The sequence below is a fragment of the Mandrillus leucophaeus genome, unplaced genomic scaffold (genome assembly GCF_000951045.1).
Source record: "Mandrillus leucophaeus isolate KB7577 unplaced genomic scaffold, Mleu.le_1.0 Scaffold193, whole genome shotgun sequence".
Classification (NCBI taxonomy): domain Eukaryota; kingdom Metazoa; phylum Chordata; class Mammalia; order Primates; family Cercopithecidae; genus Mandrillus; species Mandrillus leucophaeus.
Genome location: NW_012101954.1, coordinates 1,974,794 through 1,990,777, shown reverse-complemented (window position 1 = coordinate 1,990,777; position 15,984 = coordinate 1,974,794). Strand labels below are relative to the sequence as shown.

The 15,984-nt window shown below is 43.0% G+C and overlaps 1 protein-coding gene across 2 annotated transcripts in view; it reads right to left on the bottom strand.

Moving 5' to 3' along the window:
- Positions 1-15,984, bottom strand: part of SLCO3A1 (solute carrier organic anion transporter family, member 3A1) — a 327,687-nt gene that overhangs the window by 247,894 nt on the left and 63,809 nt on the right. The gene's annotated exons all lie outside the window — the stretch shown is intronic.

The following is a 15,984-nucleotide window of genomic DNA, read 5'->3' as shown; positions in this document are numbered from 1 at the left end:
CACATGCCTGTAATCCCAGCAGCTCAGGAGGCTGAGGCAGGAGAACTGCATGAACCTGGGAGGCAGAGGTTGCTGTGAGCCGAGAGCACACCACTGCACTCCAGCCTGGGCAATAGAGTGAGACCCTGTATAAAACAAAAAACAAAACAAAACAAAAACGCTGCACATAAAATGGTATATCTAAAATTTGCTTCAAAATAATCACGGAGAAGGGAGACCAGGTAGGGGTAAAGATAAAACAAGAAAGGCAATGTGCTGATAATTACTGGACAATGGGCACACAATCTATAGTTGAATAGATTCATTCAACTATCCTTTTAAATTTTGAATATGTTTTAAGTTTTCCATAATGGAAAAAAAATCAATTATTCTGTGAAATCTCAATTTGAGGCCAGATTTGATCAGTGAACATTATATTCAAGTCTTATCACTGATATACTAGGAGTTATGACTTTGCACAAGTTACTAATTCTGCTGAGCCTCAGTTTCCTATTGAGGAAAAATAGCCATTATAAAGATGAAGTGAACAGTCATAAAGGCAACAGTGAGCTCAGTGCCTTGCAGACGATACGCACTCTCTCAATGGAGCTTCCTACCAGTCAAAGCTAAGACAGTCATCACTGCAAACCACAAATTACTGAACCTAATCTTCCACCCTGATTTTACACTAAAAGTCTGTTCCTTGATTTTACACTAAAAGTCTGTTTAATGCTCACCTCACTTGCCTGAAAGTCTCCAGCAACAGTGATTTCTTAAAAGAACATGCTTGGCTTTTGTGTGATGAATAGCAATCTCTGTTTTTTCCCTTCATCTACTCCTGTGTGTGTGTGTTTCCACACTGAAGACACAACCCAGGCTGGACGTGGTTGTTCACTCCATAATCCCAGCACTTTGGAAGGCCAAGGCAGGTGCATCACCTGAGGTCAAGAGTTGGAAACCAGCCTGACCAATATGGTGAAACCCCATCTCTACCAAAAATACAAAAATTAGCCAGACACAGTGGCACATGGCTGTAGTCCCAGCTATTTGGGAGGCTGAGACAGGGGAATTGCTTGAACCTGGGAGGCAGAGGTTACAGTGAGCAAAGATCGAACCATTGCACTCCAGCCTGGGTGACAGAGTGAGACTCTGTCTCAAAAAAAAATAAAATAAAATACAACCCAGCAGAAGAAGCAGGGCTTGCCCATTCACAGAGGAAGAGGAGGAGGGGCTCCCTGACAGCAGAGAACGCCACTGGCCCCTCTCCTCAGCTGTGAACCTTGGCAAATTCTGAAAATGCTTCTCCTAGCTATATCCAGATGGCCAGTTCAGAGACATCGCCTTCCTTTCTGAGGCTGTGAGAGGCTTTGTCATGTTATTTCTTTGCCTGCGTAATGCATCGCATCAGGGAGCAGCATTTGACACCTATGAAAAACCATGTTTACTTGGGTTCTTGCTTTAAGAACATGCAGAATATTGTTTCCTTTCTCTAACAGCAAGTACGGTTTGGAAGCCTGTCTCTTTGCAAGGAACTGGTCATTATTCACACTTATAAAATATTCCTGAGCACATGTGGTCAATATTTTCCAGCTCCACATCTATAAATGCATACGTATCAGCCTGGTGTTTCATTTTGCCCTTCCTGTTTCAAACTGTTGGCTTTTGCATGGCACTTGCTGGTACAGTTTGCTGTGAAGCAGGAAAAGACAGTAGTCGAGAACGTCGTGAGAAGCAAAGAACCCCATGGACTCAAATCCCCAAGCTGTCCCTTTATTCAAGCTCTCTGCATCTGAATTTCCTCCCATAAAGTGCGGCGAATAAAAACTAACTCAGGGTTGTTTTGAGAATTACACCAGATAATATATGTCAAGAACTTAGCCCAGTCTTTGGCACACAATAAGTGCTTAATAAACATTGGGTGATTTTATTATTACTCCTACAGACAGAAGCTACGTCTGATTCATCCATAGATCCCTAGCACCTTGTACAGGGACTGACACATAGTAAGTCATTAATTAATATGTGTTGAATGAATGAATAAAATGTAGACAATTAAATTTAACACTTCTGTTAAAATGGAGCCAGGTTATTTTAAGTGTCTCAAAAATACAATACTATAATCTCACCATATGCATTATATTAATACACATAACCATATGGTTATTACTCACTGGACATGTAACAAAATAAAATTAAATCCCACGCAGAGCTCTTGCAACCTTTGTAACAAAGGTTCTAGAACAATGCACATCTCTCTAGGTTCATCAAGTTCACAGCCTGCTTTGGAACAGTGGCAACATGAAGGACAACTTGGAGACAGGCTGGATTGGGCACAGTGAAACTCATCAGAGGTAGATGCAGTGGTCCAATTGAGCGGTGCTGAGAGCTGGCCTGTGGCAGGGAGGGGATGAGTAGAGGATGCTGGGGGCCAGACATATGAGAGGTGCAGGAGGCCTGATCCATGAGAGGCTGTCACTTTTAAATGCAGAACAAGAGAGAGGAGGACAAGGCTGGTCAATGATAAGGCAAACCTGGGAGATGAATTATGGATTTACTAGGTTTAACACACCTTAGGATACCCAGATGGAGATATACTTTTATAAAGCTGAAAATACATGGCACACCCATGTTCACAGCAGCATTCTTCACAATAGCCAAGAGGTGCAAACAATCCAAATGTCCATTCGTAGATGAATGGACAAACAAAATGTGGTGTAAGCATAGAGTGGAATATTTGGTATATAATATACATAGGAAGGAAATTCTAACCCAATGCTGCAACATGGATGAATCTTTACAGCATCCTGCTAAGTGAAATAAACCAGTCACAAAAGACAGATACTCTTAAGATCTTCTCTGAGGTACTTAGAGTAGTCAAATTCATAGAGACAGAAAGTAGAATGGTGGTTGCCAGGGCCTGGAGAGGGGGTGGAATGGGAGTTGTTGTTTAATAGGTAATTTCAATTTTGCAAGATGAAAATGTTCTGGACATCTGTTGCACGACAATGTGAATATGCTTAACACTACCAAACTGTACAGCTAAAAATGGTTAGGATGGTGACCTTTATGTATATTTTACCACAATTTACAACTTTTTTAATTAAAAAAAAGACTGGAAATACGAATCTGGCATCATAAGCTGCAGGAGCTGAGTCTCCCAACTTTGCACCAATGCTCCAACATGGAACACGTGGTCCCTCACCCAATTTAATCTCCAGACCCTCTCTCAACTCCCCCAGACAGACCAGTAAGAGACTGTCATTTTTTCTGAAGGTCACTAAAAAGCTATCTCAATGACTTCAGGAAAATGTGGCTTCAGGACATAGAGTTGGAAGGCAGTTCAGCCACTTGGACATCAAGTCCTTGAGGATGCCTTAAGAAGACCTGCCTTTGCTACTCCCAATCCATCCATCGTGTAACCACCTTCTTCTGCAAACACAGTTCATGTATGGGGACATGCCACTCTTGAAGGTCTTTAGAACACCACAGAGCTCAATAACTGCTAATGCTGATTACTTCCCCGTGATGAAAGGTCTTGGGAATTATGTAGTCTCTACTTCTTGTTCTTCCTCATGTATTCATCCACGATCCATGAAGTCTTTCTTGCCCTACCTTCTTACCATTCTTGTCCCAGCTGGAGTCTAGTATGTTTTAAAATCACTCCTGACTCGCTCAGAAAAGCAAGTCAGCTTCATCAAGTCTGGGAGTGAAACACACAAGTCCAAGTTGCATAAGTGCAGTGAATGTATACCAATTAAATGCTGCCAGGCCTGAAATGTAAACAAAACCGTCTGGTGAGTGAGCTTCTCTCACTTTACTACAAGGAGATTTTGAAAACAACTCACATGATTTTTTTGTGGGAGCAATGCTTTATCTGATGAGAGTTTTTAAAATTCCCACGGAACTAGACCCTGAATACCCCAGACCCATCAGACTTCTCCTGGCCTAGAAACACCTCACCATTCCACACTTTACTGCTAAAATGACAAAGCACCGCAGGTGGGTACTATACTGAGAAAGAGCTGTATACCTATTTAGGTAGTTGGGTTGAGTCACTTTTCATGCTTAGTGTGACATGCTTGGGGTCCCATATTATCCTGGTGTGGATGTAACCATACCTGGGGATGGTGGAGGGGTAGCATATGATGGGAAAGACAAGGCCCTTGGGATAATGGAGACCAGACCGGGATTGTAGCTTGGGCCTTGCCACTCACTAACTATGCGACCCTGAACAAGTTGCTTAAGCCCCATGAGTTTCAGCTCCTGTATCTATACAGTAAGAATAACAGCCTCTATCTCCTTGGGCTTTATGAAGAGGGAGTGAGAAACTATATGCAAAATACTAGTTGTCTGTATGTCATACAGCTATGACCCCATAAACGGGAGCTAGTGTATTCAGTGTTATTATGGTCACTATTCAAACTCACCTGTACTTAATGCACTTGTCTAAATAAGCAGACAGCTGTTAAACTTTCTTTATGATAGTAATGAATCCTAGTATTAAACACACAACCAGTAACAAGGCCGATATTAAAAAAATAAAATAAAAGCACCAATGTGGGAGACACTTTCCTCTGTGTACTGCCTAATGGCCTTTTTATCTTCTCTTGGCACCAGAATCACAGGTATTAGCATGTTCTTCAATCAATATGGTAGATTTACCTTGATGAAGAGAAGGCTCTTTGCCCCATGATACAAATGTATAGTCTGGGGCCAGGGTTGGTGAAATCATTTAGATCTAATAATAGAAACCACCAGGTTTCAAAAGGTTCCAGTGTCCATACACAATTTTAGATTCTATTAGATCCTTGCTGTGTTAATGAGACCTCTTGCTGGGAATCCAAATTCCCTTTGTAAACTCCATTAACAACCCACAAGGCAGGTGGGCAAATGTGAATGTTCTTATGGTAACAGCGTCTTGCCCAGAAAGGGAAGCAGTGAGAAATCACACCCATTGGCCCCACTTGCTTGGAACATTACAGAGAGAAAGGGAGAAAAGTATCTTTCCTTGGAGAGACATCAGAATGAGTTCAACGCCAATCCTCCCTCAGTCCCCCGACACCTGAAATAGGAGGCCGTGGTATAAAATAGAAGGTTTCTCAAATGTACCAACTATCCCAAAAAAGGTTTGCCAATAAAAAGTTTGCCCAGTTCATTTGTGTCCCCAGAATTGTTTAGTCCCTCACAACTTTCTGCCTTTGTTTTTCATTGCCCCAACAGTGAGTCTTTTTCTTAGTTAGAACACATGGAAAATTTTGACTTTGAGAGTTCAGATTCTATTAATGATCCAAGTGCTGTTTTAAAATGTTTTTGAACTAAAAAAAAAGAAAAAAAAAGTTTGATTTTCCTATCTGTGCATCAGTTCAAACCAGCACAGAAAATCTGCTGAATATTACCCAAAACACCCACGGTTAGGCTGAAAGAAGGGATGGAAAATTTCAGCCCCAGAGGAATTTTCGGAGGAGTGGAGGGCTGAGGGGCGTCTCCAATGCTGCTGAGAATGCATTCTGACTTTTTACCACAGTTGCCTAAGTGATGCTTAAATGCTTCCTGTTGTAAGTACAGTGGCTCCCCAGGGAGCAAAACAAGCTAAGAGCTGAACAGTGAACAACATTCCAGTCTCTAAATGCCATCTGTCACTCCATACAGCCTATCTCACCCTCAACTAGCTAGACTTATCTCACCCCAAGATGCCTGTCACCAAAGTCTAACATTAGCACTTTATATGGTTTTAACCTTCTGTGGGTCATGAACCTCGTTCAATCCAGTGAAAGCTTTCCTCCCAGGGTACACATACACATAAATCTCCACATAATTCGAAAAGGGTATGGCCCCCACTCCTGCAAAGCACATCCAAGAACCTTTAGCTTCAAGTAGCCAACAATGACTCCTGACATTCTTAAGCCAAATTCTTGAATCTGAGTGCTAAAGAAATACACCTCAATTTTGATGAGTGTCCACTAGCCACACAAGGCTTTGGTATCTTCATATTTGTCTATTATGTGGGCTAAAATAAGCATGCGTGCACACACACACACACACACACACACACACACACACACGGCTTGGCAGGAATGAAATGGCAAAGCCACGCTGGGAATGGAACATATTCATTTATTTAGCTTATTCATTCCTGACAATATGCAGTCATTTGAGAGAGTTAAGGTAGCTCTGGCAACTGCAGTCAAGTAAAAGAGCCAGGGTTGGTTATAGTTTTTCCATTCAATAAACAGAACCATTGAATAAACTGAGCATGCTCAACATGCTCCTGCCCACATAGGCAATGTGCTATTAAACACTTACTGCTCCTGCACAAAGCCTACCAACAGGTTATTTTTAAAATACTTTTGTTTGTTTTTGATAGGTAGGGAGAAAGGTGGAGAGGGGACATTCCTTTTGGCTTCTAAGTTCCGTAACTTCAATGCCTCTGAAATAATGAAATGAAGAGCTAAGCCAACACTTTCAAGCTAGCCCCTTTCATTTTATGCATAGGGTCAGGGGTTCTTCAGAGTCTCATGAGTGGTTATCTTTGTACTGTGAAAGAACTAGCACTTTGAGCAGAGAACAACTGCCTTACCGGAGTTTCCCTGGACTCTATCCCTATTCAAAGATGCTTGGTTATACCTCAAGGGGGAAGCAATCCAGACCAACTTCTATGACATGACAGGGCACTCAAGCCTGATGAGGCAGAAACCTGGCAGCTGTAGATGTTGGAAAGGATAATTTATGTGTTCAAGTGACTAGGATTCTAAGGGCTAGATGCTAGCTTCAAGCACGGCTGGATCTAGGAAGCCCTTTTGCTCTCCCTTTTCCCTGGTCTACTTTTCTCTGTAGGTAAGTTCATTCATTCTTAGGCAAGTTCTCTGCATGTGGCAGCAATGATGGACACTGGAATCTCTGGGTATTCAGAGTTCTTTCAGTAACAGTCCTACAAGAGAAGCTGGTCCACTTCTCTCACCTCACAGTGGACTCTGAGTGGCCCACTTCTAGGGTCTGTCACTATAGACTACTGTAGACCTTCTATGTGTCACAACTGACCATGCCTGGACTGACCACATGGCCACTTCTGCAACCCACAGCAACCACCTAAGATGGGAGAGGTAGTTTCCCAGTGGAAAAAACAAGGTACTGGACAGACAAAAGCAAATATCCACAAGAGACTCTTCTGTGAGGCATTTTAACACTTAAAAAGTTATCTAGCAATGAATAACTCACTTCCCACTAAGGAGGAAGACTATGAACCTCAAATCCCAGTGTTAACAATAGCAAAACACAATGCTCGACAGAAACCAAACCTTTCATGCCATCTGCTCTCACAGAATGCTTCTTGTAGATGAAAAGGACAAAAAGAAAATGAAGCCAAGATTATTCTCTCTCAGAAAAGTAAACACTCCTTTAAACTGAAGAGCAACAATATGCATGTTATTAGAGGAAATGTCTCGAAATCATTTTTAAGAACAATACCTGTGCCGCACTTGAAAAGCAAATAAGATCGGTGTGCCTTGTCTAGTTAGGTGCAGTAAGGAAGCCGGGGTGAAGAAGTAACTAGCAGTAGTCTTTGACATCCTTCTGGAAGGAAAATTCCCTCACGTGGACTTTCACCTTTCTTTAGGTCATCATGGGTCTCTCTGGTCCTGTTTCCTGCCTATCAAATACTTCAGTGCTATGTTCTAAAGTTTCTTCAAAGATGCTCTTGCACACACAGTAAATATCTGTAGGCCCCAGCCAGCCCCAAAAGGTTTGGTTTATGCATCCCAATACTCTCTCTGGGGAACCTTGAACCGTGTTTTTCTTCTTCTGGCCATGTTAAGCTTGGGAAAATGGTTTCATTTCTTTCCAATCCTGGGAATCCCCATCATTGTGAGGCAGTAAGCAAGGTGTCAGTAGGAGCAGGTCCACTCAGCAGTGGTGTTCCCCTCACCCCTGCCAGGTTGTCCTGTGTTTGTGCAAGATCCCCAATCCCCTTCCTCCAAATCCAATACCCCTAACATTCAGAACCACAGCAAAGAACACGTTTTGCTGGCTATGACATTCACAATGTGTGACAGCTTTCCTTTCTTTTCTTTTTTCGTGTTTTATTTATTTGCAACTCAAAAGATGAATGCAATTTGAAATTCATGGTCTGGGGCAAAGAGCCCACCATGGCAAGCCACTGTGTGTGTTCCAGCTACCATGTGTTCGAGACATGCTAAACAATGTTGACTCACAAAGGGCTTGGAGAAGATTTCAATGAGTTGGCAACTCAATCCTCTTGAAAAATACCGATTTCCAGTCTCTGTTAACAATCAGAAGATCTGGAAACAGTAACTTTGCATTCCTACAGGGCAACAAATGGTGGAGGATGAGGCAAGGACCAGCTCCCCAGGCTCCACACTGTCTGCTTTTCTCATTTGTCAACTGAGCCCCTTCAGCACTTAAGATTGTGATCCCTGAGCAGACGTGGAAGGGGGCTGCAAAACAAGAATGCCAACACCCATAGCCAGCCCAGAGCCTGTCTACAGGACACTCCCGGCCTCACTCATTTATCTTTTGGAAAAAGTCACCGCAAGGCCACGAGGCTGGCTTTTAGCTCACACTGAATCTATCTGAACTAACCTGAGCTCTTAAAGTTTTCAGCCAACGTGGACAAGGCTAAATAAAGCCACGAAGACATTCATCACCTAAATGCCCAACTAGCAAATTCCAGCATTTCTAGATTGACAAAATAGAATGCAATTATCTAAAATGATGTATATTGTTTATGACACAGAAAAACTTTATAATATGCCAGCTGATAAAAAGCAGGTTTATTTATGGTATGGTTTTTAACTAAGCAAAACTATATACCAAGAAAAAAGGCTGGAATAAAATATACCTAACTACTGACAATAATTTTCTGTAGGTATCTGGATTATATATTATTTACATTTTCTTATTACATTTTTGTTTTTCTCAATGTTACTAAAACAAGAATATATCATTTAAAATAAAATTGAGCCAATATGATTCCAAATTAAGAAGCAACATGCTAGAACCCTGAAAGCCAATCCATACATCACACTGGGGCAATGGCCATACTCTGTGGTGCCTCCAAATTAATACAAACTGGCTTTCCTTCTGCCTGGGGCAACGCTAGCACTTCGTGCACTTTGAGATGAGCCACTGGAGGGGGTCTTCAGGAAAAGAAGAGCCCTGCTGGTTTAGGACTGAAGAGGTTGCTATTCTCAGCTCTATAAGATAGATCACATCTCAGGCCGAAAATCAGGTTCCAAGGGCTCTTGTCCAAAGATCTGCTCCTGTGTTTAAACAGGTCAGTCATGTATCCACCTGTGCCTTAATTTCTACATCTGGAAATGGAGATGCTATGACCATAAGGATGAACAGGGCAGCATTTACCAATCCCCACAGTGTACAGGATACCTGACATTCATGCAAAGCCTGGCCAGGTAGACCAGACCATTTTACTGAAAAGGCAAAAGTCTCAGGGCAACTGGAAACTCATCCAAAACCCAGGAGTTGTGGAGGGGCCAGAATTTGAATTTCAAGACTGTTAGGCTCCAGAGCCCACAGAGTCTTGTCCAAAGGTCACCCAGGCAGCAAGCACAACAGTGATGCCATGAACCACAGGGCATGAGTTATGAGTGGCTGTGAATGAATGAGAAACACCTATCAGCCCAGGCAATATGGAAGCACCAGATAAGAGCCACAGGCTGTTTCCTAGCAGGTTGCTAAAAACACACTGGAAATGGCATGTGACCAGCAGCTGGTGAGAGGGAATGGAATAACGCCAAAACAAATTGACCACTTTTAGAGTGCCATTTATTTTAGAAAAATAAATTAATGAAGGAAACTTCAATATCAATGAAGTTGCAAGAATATAATGAGCAATGCTTGCTCCCACGAGGGATGGCTTTTTAATTATTTTTTCAGATGAACTGCAGTCACAGTATATTTGATTCATACCCGATCCATGTTCTTTGGAGAATTAAAACACATTTTACCCAATGTCGAGTTAAAATAAAAACTCATCAGAGGCAAAATAACTCTTTGCTCCCAGGGATCTGAAAGGAAATTTGGTTCTCTCTGGTTGCTGGCCAGTATTCGGGGGGCCTTTGTACTAAACAAAAACTTGGCAGATGAAATCTGAGAATTACTCTCTTTGCATCATTAACGGAAACACTGAGGGGTGCACTGCGGTTCACGATAAGTGATTAAAAAAAAGAAAACATGACACATTTTTGTGTCTAATATGTGTGCCTCCTGAGTTGCAGCACTTGTCCTGTGTATTCAGGCAAACAGCAAAAGCTCCCTTCTCAAAGAACCCCTTTCCCCTGGCCAGCTCCCATTCTCTCCAGAACATTCATCCTCAGGAGACTCTGCCAGTCCCTGTCTCTGTGCCGTGTGTGTGTGTGTGTGTGTGTGTGCACGTGCGTGCGTGTGTCTGCCTAACATGCACAACTCAAAATTATCTGGTTTCACCTTGATCCCAATCTGCATTCTTAAAACTGCATCATCCACATTTGATACAATTGAACAGAACTATAGACAGACACACAAATGAACACATATAAAAACTGAAGAAATCTTGGCCAGGCGCAGAGGCTCATGCCTATAATTCCAGCACTCTGGGAGGCCGAGGCAGGTGGAGCACTTGAGGTCAGGAGTTCGAGACCAGCCTGGCCAACATGATGAAACCCTGTCTTCACTAAAAATACAAAAAAAAGTAACCGGGTGTGGTGGCAGGCACCTATAATCTCAGCTGCTTGGGAGGCTGAGGCACGAGAATCACTTGAACCCAGGAGGCAGAGGCTGCAGTGAGCCAAGATGGCGCCACTGTGCTCCAGCCTGGGTGACAGAGTGAGACTTCGTCTCTACAATGAAAAAAAAAATCTGGAGAAATCTGAATAAACTTTATGGATTATAGCAATGTTAATTTCCTGGTTTTGCTATTGTATGGCAGTTACCATGACATCAACGGCAGGGGAAACAGGATGAAGGATACAGGGGACTTTCCTGTATTTTGCCACAACTTGTGATTCTATAATTTTTAAAAGCTATTAAAAAAAAAAAAAACAACTACATCATCAATTCCTCAAGTACTTAGAGAAAAAAATGACAATACAGTTCCTTACAGAAAACTTTTGGCACAAGAGGCAGGAGTGCAGTCTTAGTTTGGTACTGATCTCTTTGGTGTCTGTTACAGGCTGAATAGTGTTCCTTCCCCCAAATTCATATATTGAAGCCCTAACCCCCAGAACATCAGCATGTGACTGACTATATTTGGAGACAAGTTCTTTAAAGAGGCAATTAAGGTTAAATGAACTAATATGGGTGGGTCTAAACCAATCTTACTGGTGACCTTGTAAGAGGAGTAAATTGGATACACAAGAGAGACACCAGGGATGTGTATGCAGAAGAAAGACCACGTGAGGACACAGAGAAAAGGCAACCATCTGAAATTCAAGGAGAGAGACTGCAGAGGATGCCAACCCTGTGGCACCTTAATCTTAAGACTTTCAGCCTCTAAAACTATAAGAAAATATACTTCTGTCATTTAAGCCACCCAGTCTGTGGTGTTTGCTGAGGGCAGCCCTAGCAAACTAATACAATGCCATATCCCACATCCCCCATTCATCTGGTTTTGTCCTCTGGTAATGAGCTCCCCAGCCCTTGGCATCCCTCTTAAGAAGGAAGTATGGTAGGAAACCCCATCAAGCATAGAGCAAAGGTCTTAGCCTAGAAGAGCCAAGCTTTAGATACTCTCCGCCTACCCATGAAAGGTTAGTGCTCAACTATTTGGGAAGCCATCAAAATATGGAAGAGGGATAGGGATTTTTCATGGTAGATCCAGAGGGCATAACCAGAACACAGGGTATGGGAAGTTGTAAGGTGGCCTATTTCTAACACAACATTTAAAAAAACCTCCTAGCAGCTACTGCAGTTCAGAAACAGAATGAATGGCATGTGAAGGTATGGTGCCCACATTACTGGAAAGAGCTGAGCAAAAGATGGAACAGATCAGCTGCTCCTGCCCCAGATGTCTAAGGTCTGATTTGCAGCCATCTCAGCTCAAAGCACTATGAAACAGGGGCACAAGCTCTTTCCAGAACCCAGACATGAACCTTAGCTAAGACCACCTTCCTCTCTCTCCATCCTACTTCTAACTCTCCATTCTGGCTCTGACACTCATTCTCCATTTCAGTAGCACCTCTCTCCCTGGACTCCAGACACACTGCTGTCTTCCCACCTTCCTGGCTCCTGCTGCAATTTTTATGCCCAGGAGGCTTCGGGCTGTCTCATGGAATGCCCTGGCTTGCACCTGACTCCTAGGACCAGGCACCACCCTTGAGCTCCCATCCCAGCCTTGTGAGCAGATCCCAGACATACCTGAAATAAGCGTCACTTTTAGATGCACAGCCCAGCCCTATCGAGGTAAATGAGTTTGGGTAAGTTACTCAACCTCTCAGAATGACACTTTACCTATCTGCTTTGTTTAAAACAGCAAAAATTTTAAAAATCCATGTCCAACTATAGAAAGTATTAAATACTATCATATATATTCAGAAGGGATTATATATGCAGCAATAATGTCATAGAATATTTAGTAACAAGGAAATTCTCATGAAATATTAAGAGAAATGAAATTACAAAACATCATTTATCATGAACATATTTTCATAGAAAAGCATACTAATGCAGAAAAGAGAATGGAATTATATACACCATAAAGCTACAAGTAAATATTCTCTAATTATTCTTTTTCTACATATTCAAAATTGTAAACAGTGAACATGTAATGCTTTTTAACTAGGAATAAAGTTATTTAGAAATCTTTACTACTCCCATTTCACCTTTTCCTCCTTGGAAAAAAAAGGGGGGGGCAACCTAATGAAAGAGCACAGTAAGTCCATTACATCATCCTACTTACACTTTCATAAAAAGCAAATACGACTTGTGTTTTGAACTTAGAGAAACAGAAGGACAGCTAAGAAAACTGGGTTAATGGAAGGTCACAACATGGAGCTACAGGCATGACTAGGCTCCCAAAGAATGGATTCTTGGACCTCAGTAGGGGCCCCATGGTCTCCACTGCCACCGTGCCCATGCAGTCACTCTAAGAACAAAGAGTGCCACGTGCCATCCACGGGTCACTATCTGGCTGCACTGTGAGGCTGGGTGCCACATGATGCTGCAGTGAAAGCCTGCCAGCAGAGCTGAGTCCCCATTCATCCAGTGTTGTCCCCTGGTAATGAGTTCCCTTGGCTCCCTCCCACAGTGGAAAGGACTGGCTGAAGAATGGTGCCAGCCAGAGGAGCCCCTTGTGAATAGCCCATCCAGGAATCCAGGAGTCTGGCAGCGGCTCAGCACAAGAGGTCAAAGCAAGTAAGTCATTTCACTGGAAAATATCAGCTTAATTCAGGATGGAATGCTTCACTTTGCCCTGGGTTGTAGTGGAAGCTATGACACAGCCACCAATGTACAAACAGCACCCATCTAGTGACCCACGATGTGGGCAAGCCAGGGGCAGGTATCATCACCACTGACCTGCAGCCTGAGCTGTGCATGTTGATCATTCTCTTCCCTGCTGACACCCACAGGGAAGGCTCAGCTCAAGAACAAGCTGGTGTTTTACACATGCCATATTTAGAATCCTTTCAATCTCCACTATGGTATCACAGTTTAGGCATATGATCAGACAGCTGGTTGTGGGCCCCTCTCTAGACCAGCTCTGCAGGAGCTGGAACCAGGGGTACACATGTTATTCCTCCCCGATGGATATACATTTACACCTAGGGTCCCAGCATCAGTCCCTTGAGACTTTCCTCCTCTTCAGGGAGTTAAGAGACCAGAATTTTATATCAATACTGTTCAGTGGGCTACCCCAAACACTCTGGAGTAAAGTTAAGTGGCTTCAGGAACTAGTGCCATATTAGAGGAGATAAACTTTGAAATATTCTCACTACCACGAACACTTTTTTTATAGCTCGTACAATAAATAAATGAACCAGTTATGCTCTGCATATGCTATGATCTTAAATTATACCTGGAGATAAACCACGTATGGAATAAAAGGCCACCTATTGAGGTCAATCTATGCAAAAGATTTCTCCTCTCCTGATCCCTATAAACACAAACCCATGAAACCAGTGCAGAGAGACACAGAACTATCATCTCCACGGCATGGGCTACGATGTTTTGGAACCTGGCCATATGTAACAGAGCCACCAAGATGTTCATACGTCATGCAAAGAGACACTCCCCCAATGTAGACTTATCATAGAGGAATGGGGTGACCAAATAGAAATTTGGCTGAATAGTTCTTCCTACCAAAGACTCAATGCAAATCCCATAGACAATGCCTCAGAATTCAAGAAGACCTCCTGCCTCAAATGATCAGCCCTACAGTCCATGCGTCCACCTCCCACACCCCTATGTCCCAAACCAAAGTGCTTCCTCACCATAAAGCTTTTGGCACATTCAAACCAACCCTCACCCAGTGTGGGGAAATAGCACAACTTAACTCATCAGGAGACACTTCCAGAAGAGGGTTCAGCGACTATGGCTGGAAGCCCTAGGCAGAAGTGATACAGCACTGCTGGGACTTCAGGGGTGACTCTGGGGAGAAAATTTTCTACTTGATTCTAAGAGCAGAGACAACAACTCAGGTTTTCACTCCCCATTTCATTCCCTGTGCTCTGATGGATCTACTTTCTGTTATTCCTATCAGAAACCTACTCTCCCAGAGTCCTAGGGTGACATCAGTCAAGTCAGAGGGTGGACCTCAGGAGACTTTTGTGGCTACATGCTGTAGTCCATGATCTGGTGTGCAAAAAACTCACATGGAGCAGCTTTCACTCAAGCCTTAAGGCAATGAAAGAAAAACAATTACCTTAGTTCCCTTCCTCCACCATACCCACTCTCAGGTAATAACGGAAACCCCTAACAATCTCTGGCCTGAGCCGTTTTCTCTTCCACTTTGTTCCATAGGTAGGTGGTGGCTAGGCACACTGGTGCTCCATCCTCTGAATGGAGACGCACATTCCTTCCACCTTTCCTGCCCAGAGCCTGTTCACAGCCAGTCAGAACATCTGTGTGCAACATACGTGTTCAGTAAATGCATCTACTCCAAAGCTGGGTCAGAAAGACACAGAGAAAAATCCGCATTCCGGTGTGTCCTGCTTCCAAACCGTCCTATCTCAGCAAGCTTGAAGCTTGGCAGTTAGGAACCTTTATGTCAAATCCAGTTCAAATTCTATTTTCACTTAAACCTCCATAATATAATTAACTTTCTACCTCAAGGCACATTGCTTTTGGGAGGCAAAAAGCTTCCCTGGGTAGAGGTAATTTTTTCAAAGCTTAGCACTCAGTGACTGGGGATGTGTCAGAAAAATCCAGCAGCTGACAGGAGACAAAATTATACTTTGTAAACAAGGGATAGAGATGCTGGGCTGGCCAGCTCTCACCTCACACGCAGCCATCCAACAGAACCCACCACAGAGACTGAAAACACCGCGCGCCACATAATAAATAACTTGCCACTCAGATGATTCTTAACCCCCACCCACAAGTGGTTTCCATCCTTCCAGTATAAAACATCGGAAACTGACAGTGAAAAATAACTTTTCAAAACACAAATACCTTATTTCTCTCTAAATACCCAATTCCCATGCATACTTCCGTTATTGAAAAAATTACCGGAAGTCACCAACTTTGAATGATGCCAAATGCTGGCAAAGCCATCACCTCTCCTTTTGAGCTGCAATAGGACAATCACCAGGACATCATTTTGATTCTTCAAAGCTGCAGTTTCCAATGTGTAGACCCCAAGTATACATTGGTGGCTAACATCAGAAGGCCCAAAGTCCACACACACACCCAAAAAGAAGAGAGAAACATACAACTCCTCCCGGTCATGTTTTCCCACTGAAGCGGTTAGTGGTCTAGTCCCTTGGAGCTCAAATTCGGCTGCTCATGAGAATCACCTGGGAACTTTTAAAACCGTCTCAATGCCCAGGTTGCAACCCC